A 15,711-nucleotide genomic window follows, 5' to 3' on the forward strand; every position below is an offset into this window, starting at 1 on the left:
TGCGATTAATGCAGGACAACAGCTTAAACACATTATTTCTACTCTAAAACAGTTCTTCTCAGAAATATGATAATGCTACTCTCCTTTAATGGAAAAGATGCATTTAATTCAATAATTCTGCTATCCCAGAAAGACAAGCAGATTCTGTTCCCTTTTTTATCACTATGGCAACTCTCTAAGATACTGGAATCTATTACTGAGTGTGGATAGGAAATAGGGTATTTCACTCTACTCTCACAAGCTCAGGAATATACAAACTTCTGAGCTGAAAAAAAAACAAACTTAAAACCTTTGTTGAGCTGACTTGGACTATGGAAGCCATCTCCACTGCAATGTTTTGAGCAGCAGGTGTGGGAGGTACTTTCTCTTCATTTTGCTTTTTAGTTATTTTCAGAGGAGGACAGCAATTCAATTTCCTCTAGTTCCTGGAGTTTCATAGATATTATAGATCAAGTCTATGACCAAATCTATATACCTCATCTGATGGTGCGACTCAGAGTTGATATGACAGAAATGAGAAGTTCACCAGCCTAATTTAAAAGATACCTGACTGGATCTTCATACGATGCCTTTTCTTCTGTTTTTAAAGCTTACTCTTTTCCTCCCTTCTTTATCACTGCTGACACACCACAGTACTTCTTCCTCCAGCCCAGCATCAAGGAGCTACTCCCTCTTTGTACATGATGCATCTAGGCCATAAATAAATCCTGTGCTTTCCTCCTAAGTTTTTATTAACTGTCCCTTCACCTCTGCCACTACAGCCAGTTCTCTCACTCAAGCAGTCAGTTACTTCATTACCACCTATTCCTCTGAGGCTCCCTGGACATGCAACCAATACAACATGCTGCAAAACCCATTCACTGTTACAAGCACGTAATTTCCTATTCGCAATCCCTTTTTTAGCTTCCCCTCCAATATGTTGTCATAAACCATAAGACTGTATACAGTTCTGCTCCTTGCTACCCATTTTCCTTTGGGAAACTCGGCTCTCCTCTGTCGCCTCAACCTGCCTTTCACTCCAGGGTTTCCAAACTTAATAAAAGCTCTGGCAGGACAGACTGAGCTCACTGTCAGTTTTCCTGCAAGAGAAAAACCATCCTCATTTGCAGGCACAAGCCACGGAACAGCACCTACCTCTGACAACGCTCCTGATTTTGTATCTTGCACCACCGCTGCCTACATAATATTAATGCTATATTATTTTTTTTTAAAATTAGTTGGTCTAGACAGATTAGTCCAGAAAAAAAACCCCACTTATGTCTAAGTTAAATGCTGACTTTCATTAAGGTTTGAAGCACTGACTTTTCTGCACAAAAATGGAAGAAGGTTATTCTGGCCAGTATTTAAAAACAAACCAAACCAATACTCCCAGATGTGGATTAGCCTGACAACGGGGGGGCGGGGGGGGTGTGGAGGGGGTGGAGAAAAAAGGAAAGGTTGATATGAGAATCAAAGAACTCAAAGCAGCATGGGTTCAGTGGAAAATAAGCCTAGCTGAAGTAATCTGATTATGATCCAATCGTGTAACCTAAAAATAGTTATGTTTAATATTCAATTTGGTACCTACTAGATTTTTAACTAGAGAACAGTCCTAGAAGGAAAGGAAGCAAGCTAGACGGGCTTGGCTGGACTTCGAAAGCTGTGAATCTGCAAACCACTTGAACAACAAATCTCAGCTCTCAATATGACAGGAGTTATGAAAGGACAACTGGGTTAAGTGTAAAGCGACATCTTTATGCATTTGGCTTGATGTGAATACTGCTATAATGATGACAATCATGCTGCATTAGTTCTTCATGAACGATACATAAAAATGACAGGACTCAGAGAGGCCTCAAGAACTATTTAAAGGACTAAAAGGCATGGGTACAATGGACAATCTAATTGCAATCTAATAGCCTAATTTATTTAGCTTGCTATTTAAGCTTATTAATTTGATCATCTTATTGAGGCAAGGACTGAAGTCATCCTAATGTACTGATTCCGGGAATAGAAAGGTGGTAACACAAATACTGTCTATTTAGCAAAGATCTATCAACAAGTAAGAGCTGAAGCTCTATAGCTGCAAAGCAAAAATGAGAAAAAAATCTAAGTGAGCAAATATCACTGAAATTCTCAAGATTAATATAATTTTTTATCTAAATAGCGTGTGCTTCTACTCATCAACAGGAATTAATTCACAAAAGCCATAAGACCTATAATCAGAGGTATCATGCCTGACATTGTATCACTTTTATACGCTTAATTCTTTATAAAATGGTACCTGATAATAGAAAGGGAAGTAGAAGTTCCGTTCTGCTTGTCTAGTGACAACACAGAAAGGTGAGAAGAAAAAGTCATCTCAGGAAACAAAAATGATCTAAGACCTTGCCCAAGCTGCCAAGTCCATTAACCAAACCCAGAGGCAAGTATCAAAGTCCAGGAAAGCAGAGGTACAGAACAGAAGCCAAAAACTGCATCAAACTACCGTATCCCCCCCTGCACCGCAGAACCGTATTAGACCAAGCATGGCTAAGAGCAGCTTGAGATGATTGCCTTCCTCACGACACGAGATCAGAGACAGGGTGGACTGCAAGACAGAATTTCATTCATTCACTCAATCCAGCAGCAATTAAGTTGCCTCTTCAGACTGACGCTGATTGCAGGATCACAGAAACAGTTCTGTTGTTAGCTAGGTATCCTAAAGAAACAGGGCTTAAACAAGGGCGCTGTGACAATCAGTATCCCATCTCCTCCCCCTTCCTCAAATCAATTTTTCTCTAATCACTTTGGAAATCACTGGTCAATTTGACCCATTTTTGTTAAAGCTCTCACAGATAATTAAGTTCCTAAGATTGCCGACTAGAGAGACAGAGGGGTAGATTATGACACTCAGATTAATATCTCCATGAAGAAAAGGCACAAAGACCTCTGCCGTTCCCCACTGTGTTTCGCAGCAGACAGCGTATCCAGGGCTCGGAATGAGCCACCATTATTGCCAGCCTTGTCCTGTCAGCACCTCAAAAAGATTATCTGAGGACACGGGAGGGAGCTGAAAGCACGATAGGAAATGGTTTAGAAGACCCTTGGGGAGGGGTGCGGTGAAAACTACAGCCTCCAGAGCGGCAGTGTGAGAACACGCAGCCAATCTACTGGTTATGCCACTCTCAGATCTGTTTTGGCAATAGAAAAATAGGAAAGGCAGAGCCTTTTTTCCCCCACCAAATTATTCCCATACCGCTGAATCTGGCAAAATATTTATAGGAGGAAGACATAAAGACAACCTTTTAGTGAGCCGCTACTATCCTTATATTATTCTGGACTTAAGTCTATGGTACAAAAGCTAAAATCAATTTAACTGTAAACCCCAGATTAATAATTTAAATAATTTCAGAGAACAGAACATGCCTGTCATAATTAAGAAGAGAGAGCAGAGGCATCCTAGATATGATCTGTTTTGGTAAAAGGCCAGATCTTCACAAACTAATAGTAGTGTTGAGGAGTTGCATACGTGAGAGCTTGCCTGTTCAACAGTATGAAATGCTCTAGTAAGACATATTTGTCACCCACTACTGCTTTCTTCTAAATCCTTTCTATTTGCAAGGAAAGGATGTTCCCCCTACTTCCTCCTGTTGTATCACTGAAACAATCCAGTGCGAAATAACATACTAAATGCTGAGGAGACAATAACTAGTTCTTCCTTTTGAAATTCAGTTTTCTGAATGCCTGAGCTGTAACTTTCGAGTTATACCATAATCAGCAGCCACAGGTTGACAGAGCGACTGCGCATAAATAATCCAACCCTTCAGAGCCTCTGCTCTAGATGCTACTCAGCATCTCACATGCTTCAACCAAAATCCCCTATTAAATCACCAATGTGTTGGGGACACCTCTCTCTCTCTCTTCCCCCCTCCCCCCCTCTAAAAAGAGCGAGCTGGCATGAAATGGAAATTCTGCACTTCCCACTATGACCTACAGATCCAAGAAGCATCCTTTGGGTTCAGCATGAACAGGATTGGGTACACAGAAATGGTTTACTGCTCCTGCCTCCAAGCTATCACTGTTGTAAGCCACTACAGGACAGGGATGATTCAGAACTTCTTCTGTACTTGTTGCCACCAAATCATGCATTCTTTATTTTCCTCTTCTATGGGCATCACCAAAACCAGTCACTTAATACTCCATTACTGTACTAAGCCTCCAAATCCCCTGTCAAATTACTACACCTACTTGAAAAAAGGGCTTTCAAGACACAACTTGGTTATAAAGCTCAGCATTTTGTCCCCCTTCTCTCTTCCCATCCATTGAAATGTTTTTTTCTACCAAGAAGCGTGTCACCTTGCTTGGCTTAAATCACCTTAACTTTCTTCCTTTTGATTTTTCTTTCTCTCGTGACAAGGAAATCGAGCAGTCAGGTTTCTCAAATGTTCAGAAGTTATCAATTAAAGTATACAAAGCACTGTAAATGCAAGAGCAGATCTGCTCTAAGTAATGGAGGAACAACAGAAATTCAGACCGACGGACAATTCAGCTGCTTTTAATACTGTTAGTAAACAACAACAAAAGGGGACAGAACTGCTTTCAAAAGACTTATTTCTGCTTTCCAGTGTGGTAACTCAATGAGATGGCGACCTATGCTTTGCCATCTGCACCACTTCACCACCAGTTCCCAGACGAGTTTAACATGCACGAGTTCCAGAGCTACTATGATCTGGCATCAACCACCTGGAATTAATCCCTCCTCGGTCCCGGTGTGCTATGGCCATCACTTGGATCCACCGTTGTGCTTGCACCCTCAGTACGAAAGAGCAGCTCTGCAGCCAGGCACACGCCGAGGACTTCGCACTTTGGACTCTTATCTCCCTCTGGTATGAAATACAAATCTCTGACACAAAGCAAGGTCCACCTAACCGATTAAGGATCTCAGAGAAGCGTAAAAGACAAGTCCATTAGGAATTTATGTTCATTTGTGAAGTGGGAAAGACAGGCTTTCTTTACTATGTTGGCATCATCTTGTAACTGTTTACTGACAAAAAAAAAAAGTAAGTCTCTACTAATTACTATTTCATCCTATAGTAAAGTGTTCCAAAAGAAAGTCACCATGGTGCTTGGTATGCATACACCAGAGGGACAGATGGAGAAGCAAGGAAAAGATTAATCATTCTATGGCAGCAAGCCAGTGGCATTACCAAAAAAAAAAAAAAAAAAGTGAATTCAGTTTCAGCACAAGAATAGTGGCAATCCTATTATCTCAGCTGAGGTGAGAGCTCCTCACCTAAACCAATCTGCAGACTGGGCAATTTGACAAAGATACTAATTTAAAAATACTCACTTCTAAAGTCAGTGCGTAACAAGAATGCCTTTAAAAATTAACATTTCAAGAATCAGTTTTGAGAATTAAATGATGACCTGGCTAGAAGCGTTCAGAGGAAGCCTATCTGGTGCTGGAAGCCTCCACTCTCCCACCTCTTTAAGATCACTGCTCTAACAAAAGCCCACTGCAACAGATTCATGGAGCATTTAGAGCGCCTTGCTCTTCGGTAGTGAACCACCTCGAAGAAAAATACTCAAATGCTCAGGAATAATTGTAATTTACTTCATCCTTTATTACAGGACCAAAGACTGTGTAAAGCTAGAAATAAAATTTTTAAAATCCCATTAAGAGGAAGCCAGGTGTTTTATTACCACTTGTAATAAGATTTGAAATTCTCTTCCAAGCATTGCATGGAGGTCAAAAACAAATTCAGGTATTCCAAGGCAACAAGACCACTTTAAAAATGTACAAATGTTTCTGCATAATTACTGAAATACAGAACACAGAATTTCGTGAGAAAACGCTCTTTACAAATGATTGGATATATAGAGAACAAACTCTTTTAATACATTTAGCTAGAAATTAAACTTTTTCAGTGAAAAAAATAATTATATGCTTGCACTGTATACATGCCTAAAGAAAGAAAATGTCTCCAAAATTTTGCACAAGTCTGAGTGTTGATACAACAGAATACACTATAGGAAGAATCAAAGTAATTTCTGCACTGCGCATCACTGTTGTACTTACAAATCAAAAATAAAGCTCAGAAGGCTTACTTTGTAAGAAGTGTAACCTCCGCAAATAAAAACTTCAAAGCTCTAATGGATAATTAGCCACAATTGATCAATGTATTCCAATTGCTTCAAGAGCTTTCATGAGTGCCAAGCAGAAAAAGTGGCTTTCTACAGATAAACACGAGCTATTCTTACTGCAGAAGAACAGAAAGTTAACCCGAACTGCACAATTAACTGAAGATGTTTCAAAGGTTTGTTTCATAAAGAAAATCTAGTCTGGACACAAAGAGTAATTCAACAACACTTAAAAGAGAGGATTTTGAGACACTCAAATATCCCTGTCCTCCCCCAATTGCTATACTTCATCACCATCAAGCTAAATGCAGGTTTCTAAACCAACAGCAAATCTCAACACAAAGTCCATGCTTCTTCCTTTATTTTCGGTACCTAGATATTGACCCTTCAAGATGGGCCCAACAGGCCACAAAAGAATTGAGAGATGCATCTGCTGGCACCTCAGCAGTTCCAAAGTTCCTATAGTTGGCTGGAGACAGCCAAGTAAAAGCAGAGTGCATCACGCTGCAAAAATTTAATATTATAAGGAATAAACTAGTTTGGTAAGAAAAACAGTAGCACTACTTTAAGAGATTCTTTCCCATTTTTCTCCCAGAAGGCGGCCAAAGATACATTATCAGGCAGTCTGTGTGATAAGATGTTCTACAGAGGTGGGGGAAAAGGCAATAGTAACTCTACAGAGAAAACAGCAACAGAAAAGGTGTCTCAAAAATACAATGAAAAAAGGTAACTCTGTTTCCTTTCTCTACAGGATGTACTTTCCTCGGCAGACAGGAATCCTAAAGGAAAAGCAGACACACTGAAGGGAGACACTGTGTTTCAAAAGAAGCAATTATTCTATTTCAATCCAGAACTGGGGTGTGGGGGGGTGTCTAATAGACAAGAAACAAATTTACACTAGAGGTTACATTAAAAAAAAAATTAAAAAAAAAATCAATATAGCTTGCTGAAAACAACCACTTAGCAAAAATATCATTAACTGGCATTAACAGTAACTAAGGAGAAACATCGCTATAAATAATTTACACTGTTGAAATAATTTTTAAATAACTTTAAGAGCCAAATATGTTTATTTTGAAACACCACACTGACTTGAAGAGCTACCTTGAAATCTCCAGCCTTTCTGTAGCAACATGCTCTGCTCGAAGATTTAACAATTCACATGAAGCTATCAAGAGACTTCTCAACAGGTTTTTCAACAAGGTACGATGGTCGTCTTTAAACACGTGCTTAAAATGGAACACTGTGAAGAAAACAGGCCTATACAGACATGCTTCTCACTGAAAGCAGCCTGCACACCGTACTATCCAGAAATTGTATTTTAACCCAAGGCGCCCAGTATCAGACTAAGGAAACAAACACTGCTCATTCCAAGAGTGAAATCCCATCTTTGACTCATGGCGTTCCAACGCTTTTCCACGTCCAGGGTACAAAGATCCTCCCATAGCAAAGGCAGTTATTTAATTTAGTCAGTTTGCCAAAAGTTTCAAAGGGCACTTGTTTTTTGTTTATTTGTTTTTAAAAAAAGCTTTAAAAAAAACCCAGAAAGAATACCCTACAGATAGGACAGCATTATGCTGCAGTCCCTCTGAAAACACAAAACCTTTCAGCCCCAAAACAGCAGCATCTCTCAGAGGCTGCTAAATAATCTATTTACTTCTCTCTTCTAAAAGTCTATTTCATAGACATTTTGGCAAGGATGTTCCTACATTTAACGTGCTGTATTTTCATTATGATTCATCCTAAACCAAAGGCACTACTGAACCCCTTTTATTGCACAGTATGCTTCTTATTTGCCAAACTTAAAGCAGATTTGTACGTATTCATACCAAAGAATACAACCATCACTTTGGGGCTCGAGGATCTTTAGAACATTTCCAGTACTAACATTTCCAGACGCTACTTAGAGGTACTTCTTGTAGCTTCAGGAGTTCAAAAATCAAGTCCTCATTCATCTAAATCTCAATTCTGCAACGTATTTCTGGTTTTAGAATTAAAACCCTTACTGGGATTACATATAAACAGTTAAAACACAAATAATAAACTTAGTATGCTACATCTCCCCCCAGTCAGGGCAATTTCTGGAGTAAATATTCTTTACTGTAGTGGCAAGGAAGAAGTGGGAAGGAAAAATGAGCATGTGCAATTCATAGCCGATAGACAAAGGTGCACACTATCGATGCCACCCACACAAATGGACTTAAGGCTTCCAAACAACAGGTACTTCCTCCAAACATCCACAAGAAGAAAGGAAAAAGCGATCCTATTTTGCCATTACTTATACTCGGGGCCCTGCAAAATGAACTAGCAAATGTGCTAAGAATTTAGGCTTTTTTTGAGATGTGGGCTAAAGTGTGTAATGAAACATCTTTTCTACTTTAAAAGTTAATCTTTAAATAAAGGTTAAAAATAGCCTGCCCGCTATAAAGCGGACTTGGGCATACTCTGTGTAGCCTCTTGTATTGAAATTTCAAGCCGTTTAGCTAAGTGAGGGGATTTCAAAATTCCAAAGCGCACCTTTCAAACATAATGTTATATTTTTGTCTGACAGCGGAACCTGTCCCATCTGTACTTTCACTTGTGGAAGCCACAGACAGAGAATCACCTCCCCACTCCAGATCCGTTTCTTAGGGAGGTTGGCACCGTGTATCATACTATATGTAATTTTCCCAGTTTCCTGCATTGCCTTTTTTTTCTAAGGAAAGAGACGACCAGCATTTAGTTTTCAGACCATAATACCAGGTGTTTTGACACATTTCTGTATTACTTCCAACTATAGGATTCCCAATATAATCACAGCTCATTGTCAAGTACAAATGCTAAGTTTACCTTTTAAGTAAGGAGAAGTTTAGAGACTTGCTAAAAGCTTTTGTCAGCAGAAACGCTCCCGTGCAATAGTATCTATATGCATGATCAGACTCTATTAGGAAAACTACTACGACAAAGACATTTCCCTCTGACTGAAGTAACCAGGTATTTCATAACTTCTACACAACAACATTTTAAGTTGGCAGGTTCTCCTTCCTCTCAATATCTGAGTCATTTTTCACCTGTGTACTAAAAAAACCCCAAACTACAAACAGCAGCAGGAAGGCATGTGAAAACAGCCTAAAAACTAGAAAGAAATAATTTCAGTCACATCTTTTAGTAAGGACTTGGAAGCTTATTTTGTCATTTTAATAAGCCTTCTGAAACAACACTGGAAATCTTGCTTTTAATCTGTGGCTTCCAAAAAAACCTGGTGGACCCATTAGGTTCACTTCCAAATACTTCTTTCAGATACACTACTTAGAAATAAACCCCATTCCAACAATAAAAAAATCAAAGAATTGCAAGACGGTAACCAATATGATTTAGAGTTAATGAAAAACCCTTAACGTTTGTGTTGTGTTACCAGAGTAGAAGATAATGGCACAATTCTACTCTGAAAAGATACCATAAACATTACATTTTTGTCAGCTGGATGCTAAGCCAATGCAAGTTAACAGAGACGGACTTTGTAACTGCCCGAATTGGAAGCAGAAGGAAGGGAAGCCCTGTGAAGGCTGACTGTTCCGCTTCTTGCTGCATTTACCTCGCAGCACTAGAGCCAAACTGAACCCAGATACCTGCTTAAGCAGAAGACACGAGCCAAGTGACTATCGCTTCAAAGATCTTCAATGACATTGCACAACTGCAAATGGAATTTAACTCATGTACCAGAAATAGGAAACAACTCAATTTCAGGTGCCAGGAGTAACAGTTGTGGTAAGCGAGCTTTTTAAGTCACCAAATCTCTTCAGTGTATCAGAGTAAACTCATCTGTGGAGTACCGCTTTGCATGGTAGCGTTTCAAAACAAAACTGCCTTACAGATATTTTAATTTTACTACGAGTCAGCGACTTTTTCTGTTACCCGTCTCCATATATTTATATCCTTCTTCTGTTTGTAGTATTATAAAAGCACATATGTCTCTTCTCAGTAAAAACACTGTTTTGGTGATAGTTATTCAACAGAGAACCAAGCAACTACGGTCAAGTCTGTAATATTATTAAGAGTCCCCTGAAACTGGGAAGCGGCATTATGTGGAATGTGATTTGGCCTGGCTACTTGCGATTGCCAGAGGCACGGTCTGCTAGGAGACAGTCAGCTTGGCAGCATCGTACGGACAACTTAGGGGATGAGAAGCAAATTAACTGCAAGTCCTGTTAAAACAATTCAGACAGACTCAGACAGATTGAGAGTCACCGGAGAAACAAACTGCACCAGCAGTTTGCTAAAACACACAGAACTGCAAAGGAATGAGAACATCTTCAGCTGACTTAATTCACAATCAGCAAGCATATCTAAATCTGGTACTTAGCAATGTCAACTGGGTAATCTGTTTAAATAAATAGTTTGCTTCATTTTTTTCTCACCACAAATTTTCCTTAGTACAGATTCCTCAAAACATCAAGTCGAGCAACATAACTACGTGCACAACTGAAGTCTTGTATCAGAATTCTTCCTCTTTAAAGTAGTTCACTCTCTTATTAAATTTACTCGAGATTAATATCCAACACCAAAACACCACTCAGTGAACAACTACAGGGAGCAAAACTGTGAACGTGCTTGTCAAAGGCACATATATTATACGTACACCCAGCCCAGAAACAACAAATAACAGAATTCAGTTCTTTTATAGCTCAACAGTAAAAAAAAAAATGAGACAACTGGTTATTCTCTTGGTCGACATAAAAAATGGTTTTCCTGTTTTCTAAAGTTCACTTCTGGTAAGAGTTCCTCCCCTTTGATCTAAAATTTCTCCTACTGCAACATGCACTGCCATGTGGCTATTTTGACTAAAACAAAGTTGAAAACATGCACTATTCAAATTATTTAGGCCAATATAGTTAAGAGAAAGATTGCTCTGAATTCCGATGCAGAAGTCCAGCATATTAGGTCTATTTTTGCAGTTAGTGGTATTTTGAACCTGTAAGATTTTGGTGCCAATCCAACTACTGGTACCGACTTCCAGTTAAATACAATAAATGCACCAGTAAGGAAAACTCTTCACTTGTACACAGCACTTCGAACTCTGCCTAAACTCATTACTACCATATCATTTCCTGAAATACTACATTGGAAGATCTGCCAGCCAGAACAGCTTTTCTATCAGTTTCTCCCTGCCAGGCAGGTTCTAGTTTATATCAATACAAATATTTTCCTTTAGAGTTTTCAAAATATGTAGAATGAGGTTACTTTAAAATCTACAACCTTGAAAAGGCATTTTACAAAAAAAAAACAAAAACCAATAATGTTGGAAAAATAAACCACCATTTTCTCCTGATTTCTTTATAGATTCAGACTGAGATCTGACCAAACAATTACATCCTTTTACTGGGTGTACAGAGCCCAATAACACATTTGATTAAACTGCACCTCTCAGAAAGAAAACTAACCTTGAGGTGGGTTTACTAGTCCCACAGAGAACACTTTGAAAGGAACCCCTGGCAAGGTACAGTTTCACTGCGGGTTAAAATCAATGGCTTCTGTAGATTATCAGCCACACACAGCTCCAGGATTTTTTTTCCCAAGTTTCTGCTGCTGGGTACCAGCATATCTTTGAGTGATATGGCTCTGAAGTTACTGACAAAAAGGCAATCCTTTTTACAGAATCGTGTAAGGAGGCAATACACCTTGGAAACATATAAAAAAAACAAAAAAACAAAACACAACCACTCAAGAGTTCTACTTATCTCAATGGGACTTTACTACGTCTTAAGGGAAAGAGCAAAAGTACTAAATAGGTGAATCACTGTCTGAAACTCTTGAGAGTACAAAAAAGAAGTCTGAGAACCATTCCAAATAAATGGGAACTTCCCAAAATTTTCTTCGGATTTTCCACAAGCTTTGATAGCAGTATTAGGAAGAGGGGAATGCATCTCAGCAAGAGACTATATAACATCTGACCTACGGAAACAGAACTTCACGCTCATGTGGCAGACAGCAACAATGAACTATATGAAGGCTTCATCTCCTTTATTTGAAAGGGATGAACTCACACTGGAGAGTATTAGGCACAGAGCAAGCTTGGAATGAAGTGCTTATTTCTATGGAAGCAATAGACCATCTGCTTAGCTTTGCTACTGCTTAAAGTGTTTGACAACCAACAATCTTAAAAAACAAGTCTAATTTATAAAGATTTTCTAGATGGCTTGAATACGTTTTCTGGACTTAATGGACTTTCCAAAAAAGCATGGTGCAACACAAAAGGACAATTCTGCTCCTACTGGAAATTACTGTGACAAGATGATCTGTTCTTCTACCCCAACAAATGATAATTGTTCAAAGAAGAATCCTTCTGCTCTTTTAACCATGTTTCTTAAAAGAACTTCAACCCAGTCTAATGAAAACTATCTTTGTAGTGTCGTCAAAGAAAACAGGGCCACAATGCCACAGTTACAAGCAAACTTGTCACAGGAAAGGAGTCTGGTAGTGAATGGAGCAGATACATATACAGTAACATAGGAGGGAAAGGTTTCCAGAGGATCCCAGACAAGTCAAAAACACAAAGTAAAATTAAAAACACAAACTCAACATAAAACCGAACATGCAAATTGCACAGCCATGGCCAATGAAGAATTCAAATCCTTGCTATAGTAAGTTGTTGTATCTTTAAATTCACAAAACCTTCTCAGGGACTACTCTAGTCCCTATTTCTAAAAATATTCTAGGCTATCAAGAACATGTTACACACTCCCAAGAAAACACAACTATGACTTTAATAGCTACTGTTTAACTTGTACTGACAGGTTGCTTCTTCTGGAGGGTCATATGGAATCTACTAAATCCTTCGCTCATGTCCCTATAGACTGAGGATGTATTTTGCTTTAAACTTTCACTGCCAATAGAAAAACATTTGTCTTGATGTCAGCACCTTATGGCCCTCTGACATTGAGAATCGGCTATTTCTCATTCCCTTTTCAACCAATTAGGGGGTAAGGTTTATCCGCCACCTTCAGCTTATACAAGCACGTGATCATGAGTTTGAGTTACCATGCTCAATTCTGGTGTACTTTTCATTCTTTCAGGGGCTGCCTTAATGGCAAGTCCAGCTCAAAATTAACAATATTGGCTTACGATGCTCCAGATGAAATGAATCCCAGTTATTTCTGAGAGCAAGGTGAAGGGATCATTAGATTCTAAACTTTCTTTTTCCCCTTCTTTTTCTCTTACTAGTAAGAATGCTTGTAATAACATACCACAAGAAAGAGAAACAGAAAAAGCAATGGATTTTCCCTTATCAGTCATTTACTAAAAAAGGATTAGAACACATCATCGAGGAAGCAAGGTCTTGCAACAAAACTGGTCCCAGACCATAAAGTGTTATGAGTGCTACACATTGCACAGAAACACACTTAATTGAGAAAAATGGGCTTCTGAGCCATACTTGAATGAGGTTAATCAGTGATGCACATCACTTATTTTAAACATGAGAAAATCTTGGTATAAAAAGTTCTTTTAGATTTTTTCTGCATTTCTATTTCACACCTCCTTCTTTCCCTTAGGATATGGTGCTACAGTCACCAACTTTGCTTCCAGCCTTGCTACAGTTCTTCAAGCCTGATGGCAGCTACATTTTAAGCCATTAAGTCAAGTTGAGCACATTCACTATTAGGTAGATCAGCTGCCTCACCACTTTTATTGCTGTTCTTCCAGTCTTTTAAGCTGTATACATCAAGTCGTAAACATCAGGGAACAGGAGGTGAAAAAACAAACTAACCCACATTCTCCTTCAGCAGAAACTGCAGTTTCAAAAGAACAGAAACTCACCAAAACGTTTCTTTATTTTTCTTAAAAGCTTTCATCACAACTGGAGCATCAAGAAGAAAAAAAGCTAGCACACAATCACGGCTGATAATCCTATTAGGACACTAAACTGGGGGTGGGAAGAGCCTGGAAGAGGATGCCAATCCTCAAATGCCTATTAAAAAGAATGGCAAAAACGGAGAACGCTTCTGTTTATCAGGAGAAAAATCAGGGAGCAAGTAATTTGTTCCAAAATGGAAACACAAAATACCGGGCTCACTGGCTCTTTTACCAAGAGAAAATTAAGACACAAGGAAAGAAAAACTTAAAAAAACCCAACTGCAAACAAACAAAAAACGCCAAAAAAACATGCAATGCTCTTGTTCAGCATGAGACGAAGCCCTGGAAAACACCAAATTTCTATTCTTTCAAGTTGGACAAGTTTTTAAAACTGCTTTCTTTTAAGCGCTAGCACCTTCACAGAGACACCATTTTATTACTTATTGTCTGTCACTAAACGGCCTTAGCTTTTCAGTTTCTACAGACAACTTTGTGTCCAAGGACTTCTAAAAGCACTGATTTTGCTCTAATTTTTTGGAAATGTACCACCAGTGCCTAGCACAGCACTACGTACAAGGACTACCTAATGATTTGCGTAACAGGGACACTTCCACTATTCTTTTGCAACATATTCCTTGTCCAAATTAATTTTTACTTTACTTCTTGAACTGAGAAAGTCCAGGTCACCTTCCCGAGTTGGCGATCGCATTGGCAGCTGGCATCAGGCTAAGACTGAAGTCCTTGAAAGAAGGAATTTGTCCGAGTGCTGGCCTATTCCTTACCAGGGGTGGGTTTGTTGAAAATAAACCAAGACAGCACCTCCCCAATCAAGTTCATACATACTCTGTCAGATGAAGACCTTAAGCAAGTCCCTTTGCTTTGGGGTAATTCTACTTAAGTTAGTCCACAGTGAAAATGAGTGTTTCATCACATAACTGTGTAATGGCTAGGAAAATCTACTCCTAAGAACTTAGATAGCTGTAAGTTTATAGAAATAAGCCAGATAATCAGCATTTGTTACTCTTCCCACAAATTCAGAAGAAAAACAAATGAAAGATAAGGTGATTTTCTTCCTCTGCAGACCAATTTGCTCCAGACAACAAATTTAGCCCATCTGGAGGCTGGAGACAACGATACCCACATTCATGAGCTATGACCTTCACTCAGACCACAAGCATCTCTGCCTTAAGCAAAGGGATCCCCTTCACTGCAGAGAGAGTATTTTTTATGGTTTTTATTTTAAAAACTTAAAGTTAACTATACAGTACTCCACAATGATGTCAGCACTTCTTCAGAGAATATGACACACACTTTTATGTCAGGCAATGTGATATTTTTTCCACGATTCCTAACACATCAATGAATTAACATTTACGTGTTAATAAACTACAACGATAATGACTAGTGATGTATGAATAGATGAAGTATCAGAGATAAAAAAATTGTCAGATCATGGTGGGTTTGCCATCAAAATTTCAGGAAGGAATTGTATCAAAGTGACAGAGACAAGAGATGAAGCTCACTGCTAGCCAACTGAAAGACAGGAGGAGCAGCAATCACAACACTTCTCTAAGCTCACACCTGGAAAACAAAGGACTAAAAAGTACTGACTATATCAAAGCAGGGACCAGAGTAACACCCCAGGACAGAGGCCGATACTTCCAGGTGTACATATTCCCTGCCTCAATCTGCAATGAGCACTGAACTAGACTTCTTGCCCAGACACTGCCCTTCCCTTTCCCAGAGTTTGCATTAGCTCTGCAATCGACGTGAAATTTG

The 15,711-nt window shown here is 39.0% G+C and overlaps 1 protein-coding gene across 14 annotated transcripts in view; it reads right to left on the bottom strand.

Moving 5' to 3' along the window:
• The window catches only part of CREBBP (CREB binding lysine acetyltransferase), a 97,624-nt gene that overhangs the window by 65,824 nt on the left and 16,089 nt on the right, over positions 1-15,711 (bottom strand). The window lies entirely within an intron of this gene.

Source organism: Larus michahellis, chromosome 8, assembly GCF_964199755.1.
Source record: "Larus michahellis chromosome 8, bLarMic1.1, whole genome shotgun sequence".
Classification (NCBI taxonomy): Eukaryota; Metazoa; Chordata; class Aves; order Charadriiformes; family Laridae; genus Larus; species Larus michahellis.